The 26,225-nt window shown below is 38.2% G+C and overlaps 1 long non-coding RNA gene across 1 annotated transcript in view; it reads left to right on the forward strand.

The window, feature by feature from the left end:
• The window catches only part of LOC118967848 (uncharacterized), a 108,230-nt gene that overhangs the window by 8,816 nt on the left and 73,189 nt on the right, over positions 1-26,225 (forward strand). The window contains exons 3-5 of the long non-coding RNA XR_012128339.1: positions 615-817; positions 12,472-12,519; positions 16,393-16,510. This is a non-coding gene — a long non-coding RNA (uncharacterized lncRNA). The remainder of the gene's footprint in view (positions 1-614; positions 818-12,471; positions 12,520-16,392; positions 16,511-26,225) is intronic.

Below are 26,225 nucleotides of genomic sequence, written 5' to 3' on the forward strand. Positions count from 1 at the left end.
TAATAATAGCTATAATTTGGGCACCTGGTATTTGTCTCTAATCCTTACATCAGACCCTTCTTGGTAAGTCTGATTACCCTCAATTCATTGGTGAACAAACTGAGACTCCGAGAGATTAATTTTCTCATTGTCGCACAGCTAGAAAGTAGAGAACTAGTGAGTAAAAGAGCCGGGATTGAGAATCTAAACCTATCAGATTCTAAACCTTGCTTTTTTCTCCTATACCACACTGCCTTGGAATGAGTCCCGCCATTGAAATTCCTCTTCCATGTGGCTGTGAACCATTGAGACCATGCATCAGACTTACCAATGGTTAACATGTGCACTGAGGTTCTTTCTATTGTCATGATTATGCCCTGCTACTCTTTTGAGTTGCACAGGGAAATCTCTTATCATCTCTGTTTCTTGATATGAAAAATGAAGTATTTGGAACTGAGATCTTTTAAGCTAACAAGTTGGATTCTTAAAATATGATTATAACTTTGTTAAGTATGATGTATGAGAGATTTATATTTTATGCCCTTATTTCCAAAGTAGATTTGGAGTATACAAATACCTAAGTGTTAGTTTTATGTAGCTGACATTTTAATTTTTTTTCTTTCTTATAATTTCAGGAAGTCAACAGAGACCACAAATTAGTTAACCTTAAAACGAGCTATCTTTGGTGGCTTGGAATTTAAAGTACAAGTAAATAAGTGAAGGATATATTCAATAACAAATGATGTGTCATTTGGGACAAATGCAATATGATGTGTGGGTTCATTCAACATGGTCATCAGGATACTTCAGCATACTTGGCATAACTGAAATTTCCAAGGTGTGTGTGTGTGTGTGTACACATCAACCTTAGTATTCAGTATCACCACTAACTGGCTGTGCTTTCAGCTGTCTTCCTGTTAGTGGGGAAGGATGCATAGACAGAGATCCTTCTCTTGCTTGATCTGTCTTTTGAACCCTGGCTTTACATAGTCAGATGTTTGACTCACTAGAATCTGTGACCATAATTGTGAATTATTATCTGGCCCACCAGGGTATTGGACCCAAGGCCTAGTCCCATTAGCCTTAGAATTTAGTCAGCTGTCCTCATCAATCAGTCAGTTAAGATGTGAAAGGGTCGCATCAGCTGGGCAAGTCACATTATATCATTGTGCCTCAGTTTCTACATTTTTTATAGGGATAATAATATTTCTGTGATGATTAATGTAAGTCAGTATTTTGCCTCATAGTATATGTTGACTGCAAGTAGTTGACTGACTCATAAAATAACCAATTTACTGGAAAAATAGAATACAATGTTAAAAACAGTTGTATTGACTAAGACCTAATTATAACTTAGTTGAAAATTGGCTTTTTTTTTTAAAAGAACTTTTTCAGTTCGGAGAAAGTTTGACATTGGGGAAAAGAAAGAAAGAATTTGAGAAAAATGGAAAGAAAATTTTTCCTATTTTTGAATCAAAAAGTTTTTGAAGAAACATACATATCCTAATCCTTGACTTTTTTGCTATTCAATAAAATTTACTGATGATGATCTTGAGTTCTTTAATTGTCAGACAAACTATCTTTTGCTATTACATTATTATTATAATTACAGTGTATTTTTCAGCTGGCACAGCATTTTTTTTTCATAATATAAATGCTTAGTCTGAGATGTGATCAAGAAGTAGTACAGTTAAAACTTCAGGGCATAAACCTGTATTGAAATGTGAATGAGGGTAGCAGGTCCAAAACATTGGAGATGCAGCTGAATAAGCATTTAAATCAGGGTGTGAGCCTAAATAACACCAATATATCTGGCTGCTGCCTAGTTAGCAAAGGGATGAGTCGACTTGCTAGACAAGTCCAACAGAGACTAACATGAAGCTCTGAAATGGTGAGATAGTTCTCACATTCCCATCCCACAGGATGATGTTTGTCAGGTTAAAAAAAAATGCCCATGCAATGTACTTTTCAACAAAACATAAAACAGGCTATAGGATTTTACTGTTAAAGCAGGGTTTTAGTATTATCAGGGCAGTTCATTTCTGAGAGGAGTTGACTGATGTTTTGCATGTTATGGGTAACTATTCCATATGCCATGTCACTGATTCCTTTACACCAGAAATCTTTCAAGTGTTCCAGTAGCATGATATATCTGCAGAATTACTAATGAACAGTCATTTCTATTTTCTAAAAATATCATCAGTCTATTTACTAAAAGGAATTGTGGCTCCACAAATTTGATTTTTATTTTCTTATTCATCTTCTTACTTCCAAAGAAAAACCAAGTTAGACAACTGTTAATGATTTCTTAAATCATCCCTGCTTTATTGCCGTCCTGAAGTATGTGTCAGAGAAGGGAATTGTAGAGGGATTGTCTTAATTCAGTGTGCAAGCTAATTAGGAAACCCTCTGGAAAATTACAGAAGACAAATCAAGGTCTGCTCAGTGTAATCATGAGGTCGATATTATGTATGAAACATATATTGATTTTCATGAATAACTCAATATTGTCTAGTCTACTTTCCAATTAGCCTCTTTGTAATTACATTGTATTTTTTTCTTTTCACATCATTTACTTCTATTGCTGCTTTTAATTTGTCATGACAGCACGTAAAGTATTTCCTTAAAGTAAAAAAGGAGTCCTTAGAGATCTTTTAACAGTGGTGAAGAATTCAGAAATAGAACAGTCCTAAAATATGTATGGAACCATGTAAAAGACTCTGAATAACTAGAGCAATCTTGAGAAAGAGCTAAGCTGGCATCATGCTCCCTGATTTCAAACTATACTGTGAAACTATACTGATTAAAACACTATGGTTTTGGCATAAAAACAGACATACAGACCAATGGAACAGAATAGAAAGCCTAGAAATAAACTCCCACATATATGGCTAATTAGTTTACAACAAGGAAGCCAGTATATAGAATGGAGAAAAGACAGTCTCTTCAATAAAAGGTGTTGGGAAAACTGGACAGCTGCATTCAAAAGAATGACACAGGACCATTACTTACACCATACACAAAAATGAACTCAAACTGGGTTAAAGACTTCAATAGGAAGACCTGACACCATAAAACACCCAGTAGAAAACACAGGAACTATAGCTCTTTGACACAGATCTTTGCAATGATTTTTTTAACCTGACACCAAAAGCAACACAAGCAAAAATAAACAAGTGGGATTACATTTAATTTAAAAAACTTCTGAACAGCAAAGGAAACTACCAACAGAATGAAAAAGTAACCTACTGAATGGAAAAAAATATTTATAAATGATGTATCTGATAGGGGGTTAACATCCAAAATACATAAAGAATACATACAACTCAATAGCAAAATAAATAAATATAAATAATCTGATTAAAAAAATGAGCAGAAGACCTGAATAGATATTTTTCCAAAGAAGATATACAGATGGACAACAGGTACATATGAAGATGCTCTATGTCACTAATGATCAGGGAAATGCAAATCCAAACCACAGTGAGATATGACCTCATGCCTCTTTGAATGGCTATTATCAAAAAGGCAAGAAACAACAAATGTTGGGGAGGATGCAGAGAAAAGGAAACACTCATGCACTCAGGTGGGAATGTAATTGGTATGGACACTATGGCAAACAGTACGGAGATTTCCTCAAAAAATTGAAAATAGAGCTACCATATGATCTAGCAATTCCACTTCAGGGTATTTATCTGAAGAAAATGAAACATGAATGAAAAATACCCCTTTTTCTTTGTAGCATTATTTATAATAGCTAAGATATGGAAACATTGATGGATAAAGTAGTTGTGGTAGATATACAATGGAATATCATTTAGCCATAAAAAATAATAGCTAAAATGTGGGAACAACCTAAGGTCTACCAACAGATGAAATAAACTGTGATTATGCACACAATGGAATATTATTTGGCCATAAACAAGAATGAAGTTCTGATACATGGTATAACAGGGATGAACTTTGAAAACACAATATTATGTTAAGTAAAACAAGCAAAGCATTGTATGATTCTACTTGAATGAGGTACCTGGAATAAACAAATTCATAGAGACAGAATAGAAGTTAACAGTGCTGGGAGAAAGGGGAGTGGAAAGTTATTGCTTAATGGTTATAGAATATCTGTTTGGGGTGATGAAAAAGTTTTAGAAACTGTGGTGATGGTTACACAACATTAAGAATGTCCTCAAGGCCACTGAATTGTACACCTAAAAGTGGTTGAAATGGTCAGCTTAATGTTAATATATATTTTACCACAATAAAAACAATTTTAAAACAGGTTAAATACCATTCTTTTGTGATTAGGATAGAGTTACTACTCTTTGAATGGGTTATTAATAGTAGTATCCAGTTTTTTCACAAGGTATCCTGGAACCCATGTGGTATAGTTAATCATTATATAAAGAAATTATGTTTTTTTAAAGGAACAATGTTATCATTGAGAGTTACATTTAAGAGTACATGACCAAGGAAACAGTACTATGCAAATTGCAAACATGACCAGAAATAGGAGCCAAGCCACCGTAAGAGTTGTCTTTCATGGCTGAGGATTATTGTGTATGTTAACATATAAAGAGAAGGCAGTGGGGAAAAGCGGCACTTAACACCCACTGGGGCAAAGGTGACCCTGTGCAAGGGGTCTGGCAATATCTAATATGGTTCAGAAAAACAGTCTGTCCAGGAGTCAGAGCAGTGTGACAGGGAATCTGGAAAGGGAGCCATGAGAGACAGATGGGCAGACAGGTCTATGTGTGATATACGCCTAGCCATGACAAGTAGAGATAGATAGGAAGTGGACATCTAGGAGGTGGGTATATGTGGGGTGAGTCCTGCCCACTAGGAGGGCCACAAGACAGTACTCCAGTTCCAGGGTGGAGTTAAGGATTTACTCAGTTTCACAGATGAAGAATTCAGAAATAGGGTTTCTGGGAATCTATGAAAAGCCTTGATAATGTGTATGTGCTTCAGTTTAATAATTTGTTTATAAGGAATTTATTCCACAGAAGTAATTATTCAGCACAAAGATATAACTATTAATACAAATACTTCAATAGCAACAGTGCTTAAAATAGTGAAAGATTATGATTAACTTAAATGCTCACTAATAAGGAAATCCATAGAGCAAAACAAAATGTAGCCATTAAAAATGCCATTATGGAAGAATTTGCAAAGGGGTGTTTTAGTATGTAGTGCATTGAAAAAATAAAAGGAGATTACTTTGCCAATATTTTATATCTGAAAGCTATATACGTTACTCAAAACTTCTTTTGGTTTCAAAGTGAGCTCGGGATAAGAGTGCTCTTTCTTTTCTCATTTCAACTTATATAGTTGAAGGGTTTTATTACCTTTGTCTTTTTTACAGAAAGAATGCTTTTATAAAGTCTTGCATGAATGCAGAGACAAAAGACCATATTAATATATTTGCTTTTGTTATTGAAGAGGGGTCCTGCTCAATAATGAATACCACATTCATTCATTCACTGAACACCTTCCATGTGCCCAGCATTGGTTGATTCCTGACACAGTCCCTGGTTATAGGTTGTTTGTATTCTAAGGCGGAGGGTGGGGCAGACCACCAATGAGTAAATCACACATGACTGTATGTAGTGATGGATAATATTAGAAAATTGAATAGAAGAGAGCAAATGCAGATGGGATGGCTGCTTTAGGTTAGAGTGTTCAAGAAAAGCCTCACTTTGAGAAATAGATGTCAGCATTCCAGGGGGAAATATCCCGCACTTGACAGTTCTATTAAATAACAAATAATGTAATTTCATACAATTTTACATAGGCTCTGTGTTAAAGTATGGCAGGATGCAGGTGGCATATTATTGAGAAGAACTTTGTACTTCACTGAAAAGTCAGAAAAAGTATTACCAGGTCACTAGTTCGTACTTTACAAAAGGAGCTTCATATCTTTTCTGCCCCAAATTTATAGGACACTGCGCTAAGTGGACTTTACTGCAAAGCAGCTGGCCCAGGGTGCAAATGCCAGACTGTGGCAGGAAGAGGGGCCATAACATCTGCAGGTGTCCAGCCAATGCCAAAATAGCTCCTGCCCTTCCTCACCCACCCACCTCCAGTCCCTACAGAAAGGCCACATGTGTGCCAGCTGTTCTGCTAAAGACTACAGAGTTTGTTTTCTTCATTCATTCAGTGAATAGTTTCTGAGCATCTAGTGTGTGCTAGGTTCTGGGGATAAAATAGGGAACAAGACAAAACACACTCCCTGTGGGCACCAAGCCTGTTGCCTTGTGGAAAAGGCAGACAGTAAAAGCAATTACAACAAATTGTAACACTATTATAGTGAGTATGCGACACATAGAGAGCCATGAGAAAAGAAGCCAAGTATTTGTTAGGGTCTTTAGCCACCATATTATTAACAGAAAAGTTTCAAACATATACTCAAGCAGAGGGAATAACATAATGAACCCCTATACCCACTACTCAGCCTCAGAAATGATCAACTCATGGGGACCAATCTTGCTTTCTCTACACCCCTTGCATTTTGCTAGCTCCTTTCCCCTACTCCCTGCATTATTTTAAAGCAAATCCCAGACATCATTTCATTTGTAAATATTTTTGTATTTATTCCATATTTTCTCTCCAGCTCCAGTACAGTATCTGCTCGTGCATGGTAGGCACTCATAACTAGACTGATTTGTTTGCTAAATCAATGAACTATTGAGAGGATGAAAGACAGGCAGGCAGAGAGACATGATGAAGGGCATCGTCTGCCACCCTGGAGTCTGAACTCAGTTTTGCAGGCCCTGGGAAGTCAGTGCAGGGCTTTGAATCAGGGAGTGACATAGAGCATCACTCTGCCTAATGCGGAGGAAGAATTAGAAGTGGACATTGCTTTCCCAGAGGGATTTTTAGGAGTCTGTTGTACAAATCCAGGCAACCAGATTATAATTATGTGTGTAAGAGGGTGAGAAACTGGAAGTAAATGGGGAAAAATAAAAGGCAGAAAAAAACCCCTGAAACTAATATCCGCTGGAAAGAGCAAGAGGAAGGAAAGTAGAGTGAGACAGCACAAAGTGGAGTGAGTCAGAAAAGGAGGAAGAAGAAAGTATAAAAGGAGGAGATGCAGAGCAGTACTGAGGGAGGAGGGCGCAGAGGACAAGGCTCTCATGCTGGTTCTCATGCGCGGTGCCAGACCAAGGCCTGCCGAGAGCAGGCTGCCCGTTCCCTGCCAGCTCTCTCTGTTGCTTTGGGTAAGGTGCCAGCAGCACTCAAGGGAAATCTGATCCAAGTAGGGTTTTGGGAGGAAGGGAGAAAAGTGTAGTTCCCAGGGTCTGTGGGTAACTAGGGAGCATCCAGGACAATGTAGGGGGAGTGAGAGCTAGGCCGGAAAAGAGCTGGCAGCAACCAGGCCAAGGGGAGAGAGCCTCCAGCCTGCTGGGAAGAGGTTTAGGGCCAGGTCCTCTCCCGGAGGAGCTGGAAGGGGAACAGAGAACAGGGCTCTGGGCAGATGACCACTGTCCCTGGCATGTCTGAGTGGTGTTTAATAGAGTGCTGGCGCCTCAAGGCTCCCACAGACCCTGGCGGCAGGAGACGGGGCAGCCAACCTGTGCCTTAGCACATACTGCACCTGCCCCAGGTGTGGGAGCCACCTGTTGTTCCTAGTACCCCCTGCTAGACTCAGGGCCCTGATGAAGAAGATCTTGTAAGTAAACAGTTTTTAGAACCCAAAGTTTGGCAGGCAGGGGACCAATATTTGAGATATTCTTACTTTCTAAACTGGCAAGGTTTCCTAAGCATCATGAACGTTCATTTGTTCTAGGGGCTGACAAGCATGAGACTGCCTCTTCTCTCAGAGCCATGGTGCTGTAAACAATTTCCTTCACTAGAGCCAGCCTCCCAGACCGCCTCTTCCTCTGTGGGCTGAGGCTGGTGATCCTCGGGTGTGGGTGACAGCCGTTGGTCCCTGTTTGTTGGGCAAAGGAATCTCCACCAGCTCCTCAGCAAGCAGGGGTGGGGGTTATTCTTGTCTTTTGCATTTACCTTCTGGGCCAGCGAGAGGCTGCCACCAGAAATGTGTTTGCTTTGCAGATCCACCTTACCCTGACCTTGGGCTGGGCTTAGCAGACTCATTTGGGCAATGACTTTGAGCTATGCTCTCTAACTTAGTTTTCATCAACAGCAAAGGTGATTCTGGTTAGTGCTCTGCCACCTGTTCTGTACTGAACTCGGGGACTTGTTATTCCTGGGTGCCTGGAGGACCTGGGGAATGCCACCTGCAGCCAGGCTTCTGCAGGCCAGGCTCAACCTCCAGCAAAGGGAGATATCCTTGACCCCATTTGGTACTTGCCCAGGGCCTGTGGTGAGATACAGTGACAGTGTTTTTTTGGTTTACCTGTGATATACAATGACAAGTTTTCCCCAAACTCTTTATGAAAATAATTAAATGAAAAGAGACACTAACAAAAATAGTAGACAAAAGGGGTGCTAAGAAAGGGATTGGTGGATATCATTCATATTCCCTCAGAAGGAAACCACTATACCTTACAGAAAAGGTAGCAGCCACCTTTACTTCTCCTGTTCAGGAATATTGGTCACAATCTACTATGTATGTTGTTTCTGTAAGAAGGACAACCTGTGACTCTACAGGTGCTGGGAGTGTCAGGCTCCCTCTGATGGTTTTTCTTCCCTGTCTCTCCTGTTGTTGGGGGATCAGATCCAACATGAACCTCTGCCCTGGAGTCTGAATGTCTGTATTTAGAGCTGTTGCTCCTAATGCTACAATACAGGAATAACTCATCATGCATTAGCAGAGACTAGTTCTGGATAAGGATGTTTGCTCAGAAATATGATAATTTAAACCTTGAAATTCATAGTTTGTAGCCATTTTTAAAAGGAAGCTTTCAACAATATGTATTTAATGCTCTGCCTTAGTTAATAGAGTGGGCAGGAGCGCAACTTAAACTGCTAATTTAGGATTGCTGTTGGACACTTCTGGTACCATACTCTGTGCATAGAAGAAATGTTGCCTGTTTTTTCCCTTAATTCCACCAGATTATCTCTCTACAGCCATCTTTGTCCTTGCTTCTATTTTAACAGGTAATATTTAACTTTAATAGGTAAGTTTAGTAGTTGTACTTTTGCACCATTCTCCCTTTTAGTAGGCTCTCTAAAACCCCAGATATTCATTGAATGAAATTTTTTAGAGATAGAAGGAAGTTGGAGCCTCCAGTCTTTGTCACCTAAGGCAGGACAGCAGGTTGCTAAGGAAACCAGAGAATCCAGTGTTGTTTGTAACACCAAGTCAAACTACTCACTATGCATCTGAAGAAATAAAGTATCAAGGCTTTTAAATGGTTTTCTTGGCTTCACTGGAGATGGATGGTAATTATAGATTTGCTTTGTTTATGTCACCGTATTCCTATTATGTTAATATGTGTGTGCAAATTAGTTAGTAGTTTAAAACCTATACATACTTAAGGTACTCTACAAGAAGATATGTCAAAGAAATAATCAATCCTCCCATGTTTCCTTCATATGCTACATCTATAGCTTTTCTTCTTCCTTCCTAATTACAACCCTTAAATAGAATTCGTGCCTCATATCGAATTTACCGAGTATCATGATTCCTCCAAGTGGTAAAGATACCTCGAGACAAGTGCTGGGCGTAGAAGCCACAGGGCATAAATCTTCAAAGAAGTAAAAAGCTAACCTTTGCAAACAATATGGCTTCTCTCTCACTTACCAACTTTACATTTCCCTGTATGGCCCCGGAAGATGACTGGTTAGCCAGAGACGGGTAAGATTCCTCAAGGGAGGAACAACCTAAGACAGGCACAGTTGCAGGGGGGCCATCAGGTGAGAATTTGGGGATCAACAGAGGTGAGGCTCAGAACCTCACCCCCCCTGCTTTGAGAGAAATCTTCTGCATCCGTGGATGTCTTGCTGCCCTTGTCTAGCCTGGATTAATACTTAGTCCATAGGCACACACCTGATCATCTGATCATCTACATTTGCCCTCTTTCAGCACTAAACTATGTTTTCTACCTTTATCTTACATCTACCTACCACTTCAGCATTTTATTAAAAATAAAAATAATAATAATAATAGGAGAAATGTGGGATCAACATATAAATTAAGTACAAAAATCAAACGAATATTCATATTTGACCTGATTGTTTATAGGTCATAATGCATGATCAAAACCGAAAGTTTCTGTGATATATGCCCTTGTACTGTTCACCGTGTAAGAATTTATTCACTATGTAAGAATTCGTTCACCATGTAAGAACTTGTTCGTTATGCTTCAGAAGATTGGAGACTGACGAGAATTAGGCTTGAGATGGATTAATGATTGTACATTGAGCGTTGACCCCCCTATACAGAATTTTATTGTTGTTAACAACCATTTGATCAATAAATATGAGAGATGCCCTCTCAAAAAAAAAAAAATAAGTATCAAGGCTTTGGTTGCCATTATTGAGGTCAGAGTCTTTTAAACTAATTTGCATCTTATTTTCATGGTCACGGTTAATCTGGAATGAGGCCCAGGGAGGAGAATCCCCCCCGATTCTATACCATCTACAGTGAGAGCAAGCATCACAGGGTTAAGAACTATCTATGTTCCCAACTAAGGTTCATGTGCTTCTTGTCAGTGCTGGACGCACCGAGAGCTTATACTGCGGGGGAGTCAAGCCAAAGATTAGGAAACCATGACAAGCACAGATTCACTAGACCTTCCAGAGTAAGAACTGGCAGGTTTGGTGGCTGGGTTCTGGGTAAGAAGTAGGGGGACAGTCCTAGAGAAGCCAGCTCTCTAACTCGGGTGTGACACAAATCAAGATTCAGAGCACAAAGATTGGAGCTATTTACAAAGCATAGATAGCAGCTTCTCTCTGTACATATATTTGAGGGGACATGTGGGGGCAATGTAACCATAGCTGCTTAAGAAACGCTCAGATTGTAAAAAATGTGAAAGATGCTTATGGATGTCCTATGAAGATCATGTGATAGAAAGAGACAGAACATTTTTTTCTTTTGGGCCAGGTTCTTCCACTAACCCAGTATGGTACCTTAAGCAGGTCATAACTTTTCTGGAACTTCCATTTTTTTAAGTCTCTAAAATGAAAATATTTACAAGGTCTGTTTTACCATGACATCATAGCCAGATGAGCTTTGATTTGCTGTATCCTTTTCCAGGGTGTTATACTTTCTTATTTTATCAATGAATGCATCTGTGTATTGCCACTGAGGTAGCTATGTCAGTCTCACAGCTTTATCCGCTGAGTTGAGTAGAGTTCTTGTCTCCATCTGCTATTGCTTGCCCGGCGTGTTTTGTACCTTGAGCATTGCATGACTGGTACTTTCTAAAATAGCACAGGACTTTGACTTGCAGCACTGCTAATTGCTTGCCAAGCTGTCTCTGGGACTATTTTACTATTGTACAAATTTAGGAAGGTTTTCTTTTCTTTAAATTGGGGTAAAAAATCACATAACATAAAATTCACCATTTTAACCACTTGAAAGTGTACAATTCCATGGCTTTCCTTACATTCACAATGTTGTGCAACCATCACAAACGATTATCAAGTTCCAGAATATTTTCATCATCCCAAACCCCATACCGTTAAGTAGTTGTGCTTCATTTCCCTCTCCCCAACCCCTGGCAACCAAGAAATATGCTTTCTGTCTCTATGGATTTGCCTATTCTGAATATTTCATATAAATGGAATCATATAATGTGTCCTTTTGTGTTTGGGTTCTCTCACTTTGCATAATGTTTTCAAGGTGCAGCTTTGTTGTAGCATGAATCAGTGCTTCATTCCTATTTGCAGCTGAATAATATTTCATTGCACAGGTAATATTTAACTTTAATAGGTAAAGTTTTGTTTATTCATTTTGTTTATTCATGCATCCGATGGTGGACATTTGAGTGGTTTCTGCCTTTTGGCAATTGTGAAGGGAGCTGTTCTGAGCATTTGTGTGCAAGTTTTTGTTTGAACATTGTTTTCACTTATTTTGGGTACATACCTAGGAGTGGAATTTCTGGGTCATATGGTAATTCTATGTTTAACTTTTTGAGGAACTACCAAACTGTTTTCCACAGCAGCTGAACCATTTTACGTTCTCATCAGCAATATGTGAGGATTCCAATTTCTCTGCATCCTCACTAACACTTGTTATTTCCCTGTATTTTGATTATAGTGGTCCTGTGGGTGTGAAGTAGTATCTTGCTGTGGTTTGGATTTGCATTTTCACAATGACTATTGATCTTGATTACCTTGCCATGCGCTTGTCAATCATTTGTATATCCATCTACTAAGATCTTTTGCCCAATTCTTCATTGGATTATTTGTCGTTTTGTTGTTTAGTTGTATTCTGGATATTAGACCCTTACCAGATATATGATTTGCATACGTTTCTCCCATTCTGTGGATTGTCTTTTCACTTACTTAAGGGTGTCCTTGGATGTACAAAAGTTTTTAATTTTTTAACTTTTAATTTTTTTTTTATTTTTTCCCCAATAGGATTTCTTTAATTGGACATGAATAAACTAGTACTTCAATGAAGGCAAAGTAAGTTTACTCAGTACAATTCCCAACTATTTGAAGAACAATCCAACTGATTAAGTTTTAGTTTCAAATGTCCTTTAGAAGACCTGTATCTTTGCCAAAATGATTCAATGTTAATATTTTGTTTGGGGCTTTTCATTACTGTTTCATTTTTTGCTCATTTGAGGGAAGGTAGAGTTCTCTACTGTTTTCATTCACTGTGTATACTCCATTTTTTTAACTTGGCTTATAAGAATTTTTAACTGACCGATATGTAGTTAGTAATAAGTGGAAATGACCAATGAATATGTTAGACCCCAGTGGTTTTGTGTGGTGTTGGGTTTTTAAAACTTATGAAGCTACTAACTTAAATGTTTCATTATTACTATATTAAGTTTCTCAACCTCAAGGTGATTTTTGCCCTGGAATATTGTTGCTCATTTTCTGTTTAGATTTCCATGAGAAAAGACATTTTTAGACATAGAAGGTGTACATTTTCTTCTTTCCATCTTCACACTCCTCTCTTAAGACCACTGCAACCTTCCCAAAGTGCTTTGATGAAGTCCAACTTATCTATTTTTTCTTTTGTTGCCTGTTCTTTGGTCTTATATTTAAGGAACAATTGCCGCATCCAGGGTCATGAAAATTTACCTCTATGTTTTCTTCAAAGAATTTTATAGTTTTAGTTCTAATATTTAGGTCTTTATTCTATTCTGAGTTAATTTTTGTATATGGTCTGAGATAGGGATCCAGTTTCATACTTTTGCTTGTTTATATCCAGTTGTCTCGGCAACACTGAGGAAGATCTTTATGCCTATTGGCATAATTCCACAGCAATAACCATATTAACTATGCTATGATTTCCATATATTGTGCCCATGAGTAATGGATACTGTTGGTTGCTTACCAGTATCCACTCTTTCTTCCTAAGAGAATCCTGGTTTTGTTTAACTTATCACTTCTCTCCCACATGATTCAAGGTAAAGTGATCCTATCCTGCAGTCCAGATCCTGCTAATTCTAAGCCTGCTGCTCTCAGACTGTAGACCCCAAGACCAACCATTTCAGGAGTTCTATGAGATGAAAACTATCTTCATAATAATACTAAGGCATTGTTTGCTATTTTTATTGTAGCTGACATTTGCACTGATGATGCAAAAGCATTGGTGGGTAAAAGAGCTGGTGCCTTAGCATGAATCAAGTTAGTGGCACAACCTGTATACACTATATATAGTAGCATCATTGTGTTCCTAATTTAGCTCCTTTTTTACTTGAAAGAAAACTCATGGGCACAAAATTATGGTTAATTATACCTGAATATTTGGTAGACACTGTCTCAAACTTGGACAAAGTGAGTCACTTCAGGGAAAAGAATGGACAGTATTTGTTACCAGAGATGAAGGTCAAGCTTTTGAGCAAAATTAGAATTTTGGAAAATTTGTATTTGCTGTTGTGAACTTGACAGCTTCCCAATATTTACAAACTCTTCTGATAAGATCAGTGGTGATTTAATTAATCTGAGTATTTTGATATTGTTATGAAAGGTGTCAAATATTTGGAAGATCTGTGTAATTTAGTGAACTAATATTTCCCAAATGACCAATGTCTGACTTATGAAATTGTGCATGGGTTAAAAATTAATTGAACATGAAAATTAGACTAATGGATATTAATATAACAGAATGTAAAAAGTTCATTGATATGGTTTCAGCTCTACATTATAACTAATCTTCAGGAAACTAATCTTGAATTTGAATGTAGTATCAAAAAAGAGTATATACACTTATTTGAAAATGTTATTAAACATTGATGTTTTCTAACTATGTATCTGTAAAGACTAATTTTTTCCATATACTTCAATGAAAGAAGCATAGAATATTCCTCAGTTTTAAATTTTGCTATGACAAATACTGAGAGCTATAAACCATATAAACAGTGTAAAGGGGTTCTGAGACCAAAAGTTTGAGAACTGCCGGTCTAAGTCATAATACACCATTGAGTTGGTAAGTTTTCTGTTACTGGAGGCTGCCTTAGCTCTGTATATCTTGTTTTGAGTGATATTAACTTTCATTCTTGTATAAGCCAGAACAAGCAAAGGTTTACTTTTGCATTTAAATTATACACTATGATTCAAGTTTCAAATCAATGGACTATTTTCCTCTGATGAAATTATATCTGGTGTAAAGTATTTTCAGCTGTTTTTGCTTTCTCTATTTTTCAAATGCATTTTCATCATGGTTTTCTGAATCAAAAGCAGCATGACCATTTAAATACAAATAATTTAGTTCTTGTTGTGTGCCTTCTACAGAGTACCATGTACTTAACACTGCACTTCCTTCCTTCTGTCCAGCCTTGCTTTTTCAGCTTCTCCAAGATGTTCTGCCTGTTATTCTATCTGTGGTCTCAAATTCTTTCAATTCCTGAGCCTGTTCTGAATGAGGCAGTAAAGATCTCCTGAGCCTTGACCTTGGACCCAGTGGGGTCTGGAAAGATATTTGTTTAGCTGGAGTTGGTGCATGGGCGTGAGTACTGGGCAGCAAGGAGCTCTTACCCTTTCTTGCTACATTCTCTGACCCTGTCTCCTTGCTGATTTTCCTTCCCAGCCTTTCAGTGTCCTATGAGTCTTATAACGGAAATCAGTTTTTTGCCTGCTCTGCATCCATGTTGCTTCTTCTAGAAAGAGCTATAGCAGCATCTGATTTCCTTGGAGGAGCCAAGTCCTTGTTTTGTGCATGCGGTTTTGGGCAGCTGTTACTCAAGGCACTCTCTCCATCATCTGCCATCGTGAGGGTGGGTGGCCCAGGCTAAGCGCATCGGCGCTCTCCGCTTGGAAACGGAATCTTGGTTGAGAAGAGAGGATAGAAAACTGCTGAACTTGACACTGGAAGAAGTTTTCGCCTTTGTCCTTGCCACCTGAATTCTCAGAATTGCCGATTCTTGTCCCTTCTGAGGACGGATGTTCAAATTTCCCATCATTTGTGAGACATGTATATTCTTTGTTTTTCTTTTAAATATCATTGATATAAAATCTTAGGATGGTTTCACATACACAACACAGTGGTCTGACATTCTTCCATATTGTCAAGTCCTCACCCACTCCATTGCGGTCACTGTCTGTCAATGTAGTAAGATGTTATGGAGTCATTAATAATATTCTCCTTGCAGTGCTACTGTCCCCATGGCCTACCTATATTGTGTTTGTGAATTGTAGGAGCTACCTGTTTTCTTAATGAATTATTTTTTGCTTAAGGGAGCTAGAGTCCAATTATGTTGCTTTCAACCCAAAATTCAGACAGAGATGTGAAAAGCTGCTCTACGCCACCTCTGTCTTGGCTGGGACTCATGCTGTTTTTGCCTTGTCATCTTTGTTGGGCCTCTCATCCACAGAACAGGGACTTCAGAATGACATTGTAGATGGTCAGTGAATGGAATTAATGTACTAGTTACTTACCTGGTTAAACATTCACCATCCACCCATCAGACCCATTCATCAAATGACATCACTGTGGATACAGTCACCTGTCTGGGCCAAGCCTGCTTCCTCCATGTCAAAACAGACAGGATGCAAGTAGCATCCTGGATGCCACCTTGAGGACTGAGTACAGTCTGGTCCCAATTCCTTTCCCTCCTTACAAGTTCTGTGCTTATGAATCCCAACATTCCCAGACCCAAGACTAAAAGGAATTTACAGTAGTAAAGGACACACACCTGTTTACATACAGCTTTACCATACGTTGAAAAGAATATGGAACCCAGCCTAAGAACACCTAAATTCAAATCTCAACTTTACCACTTGTTATGTGGCCTTGGGCAAATCATTTAATTTCTTTAATTGAGTCTCAATTTGCTCATTTGTAAAATGAGAGTTGTAATTATATATGCTTTACTTATCTTTCAGAGAGGTAATAAGGATCAAATTAGATGATCCCAGCTAATTCCACCAGACTGAGTTTTGAAAGACCTGAGATCTGTCTTTTACCTGCATTCCAAGTACCTGGCACAGCACCCGGTTTACAGTAAGTGCTCATAACATGGTTGAATTAATCCACTTTGGGTGGGACTTGTTTCAAAGCTCAAGTAGATTTGGACTAAATTGGTGATGAGAAAAAAGAAGAGCAGATCTGGAGCATGTGGCCTCATCATTCTGTCACCTTGTTCTTTGGCTCCTGTTTCAGGGCTCTGCATACTGGACTGAATTTTCACAACACTGAAAACCTGGGTTTTTACTTTTCCCAGTTACCACTAAAACCAGAACTGCCTGAGAAAACAGCTGAGCAATTTATCAGGCTCTTGTGGCATAGAAAGAACGGGAGCCCATTCTAAATGATATTTCTAATGACACACAAGCTCCAACGAGGATGTTACAATTCTGTGGTCACACTTTATGGGCATTGTTCTAGCTTGCATGAAAGCTTTTGCTGGGCCCAGCTGCCTGGAGCTTTGCATCAACCTCTTTGGCAAACTGCCAGCCCCTCTACCACATTCTTTCCAGACCAGAAAGATTGTTGAGTATCCCTCAGACTTTTCTAGGGTGAAACAACCCAGTAGATATAGTACATGTGCCCTTTGAATGAGACAAAGGCCAATAGATTTTTTTGGTTGTTAGTTAAAAATTTTTGTTGAGGTAAAATTTACATGTAATAACACTCAGAGATCATATGTGTACAATTGGATGAATTATTTCAAATGTACATGCCAGAGTAACTAGCCCCCCAGTCAATATGTAGAATATTTCTGTCACTCCAGAAAGTTGTCTTCTGTCTCCATCCTTCTAATCCCTGCCCCACCCAGTAGGCAACAATTTTCCTGTCTTCTATTGTCATAGATTAGTTTTACCTTTTCTAGAATTTCCTATAAATGGAATCATAGAGTATGTCCTTTTTTGTACAGTTCTTTTTTGTGTCTGGATTCTTGTTTTTGACAATTATCCTTGTTGCATGTATCCACAGTTCATTATTTTTTTAATTGCTGACTATTTTTCATTATATAAATATATCACAATTTGTTTTTGGAGATTTTTCTTGTTAATGTGTGTGTCAGTTTTGCATTATTATTATTATTTTTTATTTTGGCATCATTAATCTACAATTACATGAAGGACATTATGTTTACTAGGCTCCCCCCTTCACCAAGTCCCCCCCACATCCCCATTACAGTCACTGTCCATCAGCATAGTAAGATGCTGTAAAATCACTACTTGTCTTCTCTGTGTTGCACAGCCCTCCCTGTGTCCCCCCACACTATACATGCTAATCATAATGCCCCCTTTCTTTTTCCCTGCCCTTACCCTCCCTTCCCACCCATCCTCCCCAGTCCCTTTCCCTTTGGTAACTGTTAGTCCGTTCTTGGGTTCTGTGCTTCTGCTGCTGTTTTGTTCCTTCAGTTTTCCTTTGTTCTTATACTCCACATACGAGTGAAATCATTCGGTACTTGTCTTTCTCCGCCTGGCTTATTTCACTGAGCGTAATACCCTCTAGCTCCATCCATGTTGTTGGAAATGGTAGGATCTGTTTTTTTCTTATGGCTGAGTAATGTTCCATTGTGTATATGTACCACATCTTCTTTATCCATTCATCTACTGTGGACATTTAGGTAGTCTTGCATTATTTTTTATTGCTGAGTAATATTCCATTACACAAATACACCATTGTTTATCTCTTGTCTAGTTGAGGGACATTTTGGTTGTTTCTGTTTTTGGCTATTATGAATAAAAATGTATAAAGACTCTTGAAAATCTTTTTTTTGAAGTATGTTTTACCTAGGAATGCAATTGCTAGGTCATACAGTAGGTGTATATTTAACTTCATGAGAAACAGTTAAGACATTTTACCCTAATGGTTGTACCATTTCCCATTGCTACCAGCAATGTGTGAAATTCTGATTGTTCTACATTATCACTAAAACTTGTCTTTCATTTTAATAATTTTGTTTTATTTTTTAAATATTTTTTATTAAGGTATTATTGATATACACTCTTATGAAAGTTTCAATGGAAAAAACAATGTGGTCACTACATTTACCCTTATTATCAAGTCCCCACCCATACCCCAATACAGTCACTGTCAGTGTAGTAAGATGCCACAGATTCACTGTTTACCTTATCTGTACTACACTGTCTTCCCTGTGACACCCCATACCATGTGTATTAAACATAATACCCCTCAATCCCCTTCTCCCTCCCCACCCACCCTCCTCAACCTCTCCCCTTTGGTAACTGCTAGTCCCTTCTTGGAGTCTCTGAGTCTGCTGCTGTTTTGTTCCTTTAGTTTTGCTTTGTTGTTATACTCCACAAATGAGGGAAATCATTTGGCACTTGTCTTTTTCCGCCTGGATTATTTCACTGAGCATAATGTCCTCCATCTCCATCCATGTTGTTGCAAATGGTAGGATTTGTTTCTTTCTTATGGCTGAATAGTATTCCATTGTGTATATGTACCACATCTGCTTTATCCATTCATCTACTGATGGACACTTAGGTTGCTGCCATATCTTGGCTATTGTAAATAGTGCTGTGATAAACATAGGGGTGCATATGTCTTTCTGAATCTGAGAAGTTGTATTCTTTGTGTAAATTCCTAGGAGTGGATTTCCCAGGTCAAATGGTATTTCTATTTTTAGTATTTTGAGGAACCTCCATATTGCTTTCCACAATGGTTGAACTAGCTGACATTGCCACCAGCAGTGCAGGAGGGTTCCCCTTTCTCTGCATCCTTGCCAGCATTTGTTGTTCTTAGTCTTTTTGATGCTGGCCATCCTTACTGGTGTGAGGTGATATCTCATTGTGTTTTTTATTTGCATTTCCCAGATGTGGAGCATCTTTTCAATGTGCCTGCTGGACATCTGAATTTCTTCTTTGGAGAATTGTCTCTTCATATCCTCTCCCCATTTGTTAATTGGGTTATTTGCTTTTTGGGTGTTGAGGCTGTGAGTTCTTTATATATTTTGGATGTTATCCCCTTGTTGGATATGTCATTTACAAATATATTCTCCCATACTGTAGGATGCCTTTTTTTTCTGTTGATGGTGTACTTTGCCATACAGAAGCTTTTAAGTTTGATGTAGCCCCCATGTGTTCATTTTTGCTTTTGTTTTCCTTTCTCAAGGAGATGCATTCAGGAAGAAGTTGCTCATGTTTATATTCAGGAGATTTTTGCCTATGTTGTCTTCTAAGAGTTTTATGTTTTCATGACTTACATTCAGGTCTTTGATCCATTTCGAGTTTACTTTTGTGTATGGTGTTAAACAGTAATCCAGTTTCATTCTCTTACATGTAGCCAGTTTTGCCAACACGTGTTGTTGAAGAGGCTCTCATTTCTCCATTGTATGTCTATAGCTCCTTTATCATATATTAATTGACTGTATATAGTTGGGTTTAAATCTGGGCTCTCTAGTCTGTTCCATTACTCTATTGTTCTGTTCCTGTGCCAGTACCAAATTGTCTTGATTACTGTGACTTTGTAGTAGAACTTGAAGTTGGGGAGCATAATTCCCTCAGCTTTATTCTTCCTTCTCAGGATTGCTTTGGCTATTTGGGGTCTTTTGTGGTTCCATATGAATTTTAGAACAATTTTCTCTAGTTCATTGAAGAATACTGTTGGTATTTTGATAGGAATTGCATTGAATCTGTAGATTGCTTTTGGCAGGATGGCATTTTGAGAATATTAAATCTTCCTATCCATGAGCATGGCATGTGTTTCCATTTATTGGTATCTTCTTTAAATTCTTTCATGAGTGTCTTGCAGTTTTCAGGGTGTAGGTCTTTCACTTCCTTGGTTAGGTTTATTCCTAGGTATTTTATTCTTCTTGATGCAATTGTGAACGAAATTTTTTTCCTGATTTTGCTTTCTGCTAGATCATCATTAGTGTATGGGAATGCAACAGGTTTCTGGGTATTAATTTTGTATTGTGCAACTTTGCTGAATTCAGATATCAGATGTAGTAGTTTTGAAGTGGATTCTTCAGGGTTTTTATGTACAATATCATGTCATCTGCAAACTGTGACAGTTTAACTTCTTCTTTACCAACCTGGATGCCTTTTATTTCTTTGTATTGTCTTTGTATGGCTAGGACCTCCCGTACTATGTTGAATAAAAGTGGAGAGAGTGGGCATCCTTGTCTTGTTCCCGATCTTAAGGAAAGGCTTACAGCTTCTCACTGTTAAGTATGATGTTCTTGCCCTCTATACCCATTTTGTTGATAGTTTTTATCATGAATGGATGTTGAATTTTGTCGAATGCTTTTTCAGCATCTGTGGAGATGATCATGTGGTTTTTGTCCTTTTTGCTGATATGGTAGATGATGTTGATGCATTTTCTAATATTGTACCATCCATGCATCCCTGGAATAAATTCCACTTGATTAGGATGGATGATCTTTTTGATATAGTTTTGAATTCGGATTGCTAATTTTTGTTCGAGTATATTTGCATCTATGTTCATCAGGGATATTGGTCTGTAATTTTCTTTTTTGTGGTGTCTTTGCCTGGTTTTGGTATTAGAATGATGCTGGCCTCATAGAATGAGTTTGGAAGTATTTCCTCCTATACTTTTTGGAAAACTTTAAGGAGAATGGGTATTAGGTCTTTACTAAATGTTTGATAAAATTCAGTGGTCCAGCCATCTGGTCCAGGACTTTTGTTCTTAGGTAAGTTTTTGATTACCAGTTCAACTTAGTTGCTGGTAATTGGTCTGTTCAGATTTTCTGTTTCTGCCTGGGTCAACTTTGGAAGGTTGCATTTTTCCAGAAAGCTGTCCATTTCTTCTAGGTTATCCAGTTTGTTAGCATATAATTTTTCATAGTATTCTCTCATCTTTGTATTTCTGTGGTATATGTAGTGCTTTTTCCTTTCTCATTCCTGATTCTGTTTATGTGTTTAGACTCTCTTTTTTTCTTGATATGTCTGGCTAGGTGTTTATCTATTTTGTTTATTTTCTCTAAGAAGCAGCTCTGCTTTCATTGATTCTTTCTGTTGTTTTATTCTTCTTGATTTTATTTATTCTGCTCTAATCTTTATTATGTCCCTCCTTCTACTGACTTTGGGCCTCATTTGTTCTTCTTTTTCTAGTTTTGTTAATTGTGAGTTTAGACTGTTCATATGGGATTTTTCTTTCCTGAGGTAGGCCTGTATTGCAATATACTTCCCCCTTAGCTGCATCTCACAGATTTTGCAGTGTTGAATTATTGTTGTCATTTGTCTCCATATATTGCTTGAGCTCTGTTTTTATTTGGTCATTGATCCATTGGTTATTTAGGAGCATGATGTGAAGCCTCCTTGTGTTTGTGGGATTTTTCATTTTCTTTGGGTAATTTATTTCTAGTTTCATACCTTTGTGGTCTGAGAAACTGGTTGGTACAATTTCAATCTTCTTGAATTTACTGAGGCTATTTTTGTGGCCTAGTATATGATCTATTCTGGAAAATGTTCCATGTGTACTTGAGAAGAATGTGTATCCTGTTGCTTTTGGGTGTAGAGTTCTGTAAATGTCTGTTAGGTCCAACTGTTTTAATGTGTTGTTCAGTGCCTCTGTCTCCTTACTTATTTTCTGTCTGGTTGATCTGTCCTTTGGAGTGAGTGTAGTGTTGAAGTCTCCTAGAATGAATGCACTGCATTCTATTTTCCTTTTTAATTCTGTTTGTATTTGTTTCACATATGTAGATGCTCCTGTGTTGGGTGCATAGATATTTATAATGGTTATATTTTCTTGTTGGATTGACCCCTTTATCATTATGTAATGTCCTTCTTTGTCTCTTGTGACTTTCTTTGTTTTGAGGTCTATTTTCTCTGATACAAGTACTGCAACTCCTGCTTTTTTCTCCCTATTAGTTGCATGAAATATCTTTTTCCATCCCTTCACTTTTAGTCTGTGTATGTCTTTGGTTTTGAAGTGAGTCTCTTATAGGCAACATATAGATAGGTCTTGTTTTTTTATCCATTCAGTGACTCTATGTCTTTTGATTGGTGCATTCAGACCATTTGACAGTAGAATGTTCTTGGGGTGAAAGAGTTATACCCAACTTTATTTCCACAGTGACAGTTCAATCACTAAAATCTCATTCACTCAGAGTGAATCTGCATTTAGCAAGCCAGTCTCTGCCTATGGGCCTCTCGGCCTGCACAGCCATCTTCTGGGCCTCTGTCCTCAGTGCTGCCACCACTCCATTGTCTACTCTGCTCTCCTACAGCCTTGTAACTGTGTCACTGTGTCACCTAGGGCATTCGGCAGAGCTCTTTCTATAGAGTCAATAGCTATGTACTGCCTTCATGTGTGCAGTGAGCTAACCAAGCAAGGCCAAGTGAGAATCCTGGCCACAGGTACTTTCACTTTTTTTTTTTTGAGAGGGCATCTCTCATATTTATTGATCGAATGGTTGTTAACAACAATAAAATTCTGTATAGGGGAGTCAGTGCTCAAAGCACAATCATTAATCCATCTTAAGCCTAATTCTCATCAGTCTCCAATCTTCTGAAGCATAACAAACAAGTTCTTACATGGTGAACAAATTCTTACATAGTGAATAAGTTCTTACATGGTGAACAGTACAAGGGCAGTCATCACAGAAACTTTTGGTTTTGATCACGCATTATGAACTATAAACAATCAGGTCAAATATGAATAATCGTTTGATTTTTATACTTCATTTATATGTGGATCCCACATTTCTCCCTTTATTATTATTTATTATTTTTATTTTTAATAAAATGCTGAAGTGGTAGGTAGATGCAAGATAAAGGTAGAAAACATAGTTTAGTGTTGTAAGAAAGCAATTGTAGATGATCAGGTGTGTGCCTGTAGACTATGTGTTAATCCAAGCTAGACAAGGGCATTAAAACATCCACGGATGCAGAAGATTTCTCTCAAAACAGGAAGGGTGAGGTTCTAAGCTTCACCACTGTTGATCCCCAATTTCTGACCTGATGGCCCCCCTGTGACTGTACCTGTCTTAGGTTGTTCCTCCTTTGAGGAATCTTACCCATCTCTGGCTAACCAGTCATCTTCCAGGGCCATACAGGGAGATGTAAAGTTGGTAAGTGAGAGAGAAGCCATATTGTTTGAAAAGGTTAGCTTTTTACTTCTTTGAAGATTTATGCCCTGTGGCTTCTATGCCCAGCATTTGTCTTGAGGTATCTTTACCACCTGGAGGAATTATGATACTCGGCAAATTCGATATGAGGCACAAATTCTATATAAGGGTTGTAATTAGGAAGGAAGAAGAAAAGCTATAGAGGTAGCAGATGGAAGAAAACATGGGAGGATTGATTATTTCTTTGAGATATCTTCTTGTGGAGTAACTTAAGCATGTATAGGTTTTAAACTACTAACTAAATTGTGCACACACATTAACATAATGGGAATACAGTTACATAATCAAAGCAGATCTATAATTACCAGCCATCTCCAGTGAAGCCAAGAAAACCAGTTAGGCACCCTAGGCATTTGTGAAAATTTGTCTATGATATGATGGATATTGTCCAACTGTACTTGAACAGTGTGAGAGAAATCAGACACACTAAAACAACCCATTCCTGGGAACTGTTCACATTCCACATGTTCTTTTAACTGTAGATAGTCTGTAGTCGTAAGATTTTGGAGCGCTACAACTTGCACTTCTCCTAATTCTTGGTGGAGTTCCAACAGTATAGATCCACTCAAATTTGTTGTTTTACTGTATGCACAGGCCAGCTTAGATATCTCCTTCTTCATTCCAATGGCAAGTCCAGGAAACAGTGGGATGGATGCAGCTACAACTGCAGCATTGCCTGGATCTTTGTGGAGGTTTTTTGATGATCATCTTCTGGTATGAGTCTTCCAGAGAGTGCTGATGTTGGAAGTTCTTCTTCATATCATATCTTAGTTCATTTTCTGGGTAGCCAAATTAGGCTTTGATCTTCTGTATAAACACAAACAGACCCTTTGCCCACACTTTGATATGCCCTTTATACCATTGTGTAGAACTCAATGGAGGTCACAACACAGGAATTGCTTTTTTTTTTTAAGAGAAAGGAATATTATCAAAAAAGTGTACCTCCATAGCCGATCATCTGACACCCTTTAAGTGCTCAAAATTAAGGATATTTAAAGCATGCGTTAATCATTGATTTACCACTAGTTTTATTCTATCAAGGAGTATTCCCCTTTTCTTTCTTTTTTCTTTTTTTTTTTTTAATCTTTAATCTACACTTACATGAAGAATATTATGTTTACTAGGCTCTCCCCTATACCAGGTCCCCCCTATAAACCACTTTACAGTCACTGTCCATCAGCATAGCAAAATGTTGTAGAATCACTACTTGTCTTCTCTGTGTTGTACAGCCCTCCCCTTTCTCTCTCCCCCTCTATGCATGCTAATCTTAATACCTCTTTTCTTCTCTCCCACCCCTATCCCTCCCTACCCACCCATCCTCCCCAGTCCCTTTCCCTTTGGTACCTGTTAGTCCATTCTTGAGTTCTGTGATTCTGCTGCTATGTTGTTATTTCAGTTTTTCCTTTGTTCTTATACTCCACAGATGAGTGAAATCATTTGGTATTTCTCTTTCTCCACTTGGCTTATTTCACTGAGCATAATACCCTCTAGCTCCATACATGTTGTTGCAAATGGTAAGATTTGTTTTCTTCTTGTGGCTGAGTAATATTCCATTGTGTATATGTACCACATCTTCTTTATCCATTCATCTACTGATGGACATTTAGGTTGCTTCCAATTCTTGGCTATTGTAAATAGTGCTGCGATAAACATAGGGGAGCATCTGTCTTTTTCAAACTTGAGTGCTGCATTCTTAGGGTAAATTCCTAGGAGTGGAATTCCTGGGTCAAATGGTAAGTCTTTTGAGCATTTTGAGGAACCTCCATACTGCTTTCCACAATGGTTGAACTCATTTACATTCCCACCAGCAGTGTAGGAGGGTTCCCCTTTCTCCACAACCTCGCCAACATTTGTTGTTGTTTGTCTTTTGGATGGTAGCCATCCTTACTGGTGTGAGGTGATACCTCATTGTGGTTTTAATTTCAATTTCTCTGATAATTAGCGATGTGGAGCACCTTTTCATGTGTCTGTTGGCCATCTGTATTTCTTTTTTAGAGAACTGTCTGTTCGGTTCCTCTGCCCATTATTTAATTGGATTATTTGTTTTTTGTTTGTAGAGGTGGGTGAGCTCTTTATATATTTTGGACATCAAGCCTTTATCGTATCTGTCATTTACAAATATATTCTCCCATACTGTAGGGTACCTTTTTGTTCTATTGATGGTGTCTTTTGCTGTACAGAAGCTTTTCAGCTTAATATAGTCCCACTTGTTCATTTTTGCTGTTGTTTTCCTTGCCTGGGGAGATATGTTCAAGAAGAGGTCACTCATGTTTATGTCTAAGAGGTTTTTGCCTATGTTTTTTTCTAAGAGTTTTATGGTTTCATGACTTACATTCAGGTCTTTGATCCATTTTGAATTTACTTTTGTGTATGGGGTTAGACAATGGTCCAGTTTCATTCTCCTACATGTAGCTGTCCAGTTTTGCCAGCACCATCTGTTGAAGAGACTGTCATTTCGCCATTGTATGTCCATGGCTCCTTTATCAAATATTAATTGACCATATATGTTTGGGTTAATGTCTGGAGTCTCTAATCTATTCCAATGGTCTGTGGTTTTGTTCTTGTGCCAGTACCAAATTGTCTTGATTACTATGGCTTTGTAGTAGAGCTTGAAGTTGGGGAGTGAGATCCCCCCTACTTTATTCTTCT

The sequence above is a fragment of the Manis javanica genome, chromosome 2, assembly GCF_040802235.1.
Source record: "Manis javanica isolate MJ-LG chromosome 2, MJ_LKY, whole genome shotgun sequence".
Taxonomy (NCBI): domain Eukaryota; kingdom Metazoa; phylum Chordata; class Mammalia; order Pholidota; family Manidae; genus Manis; species Manis javanica.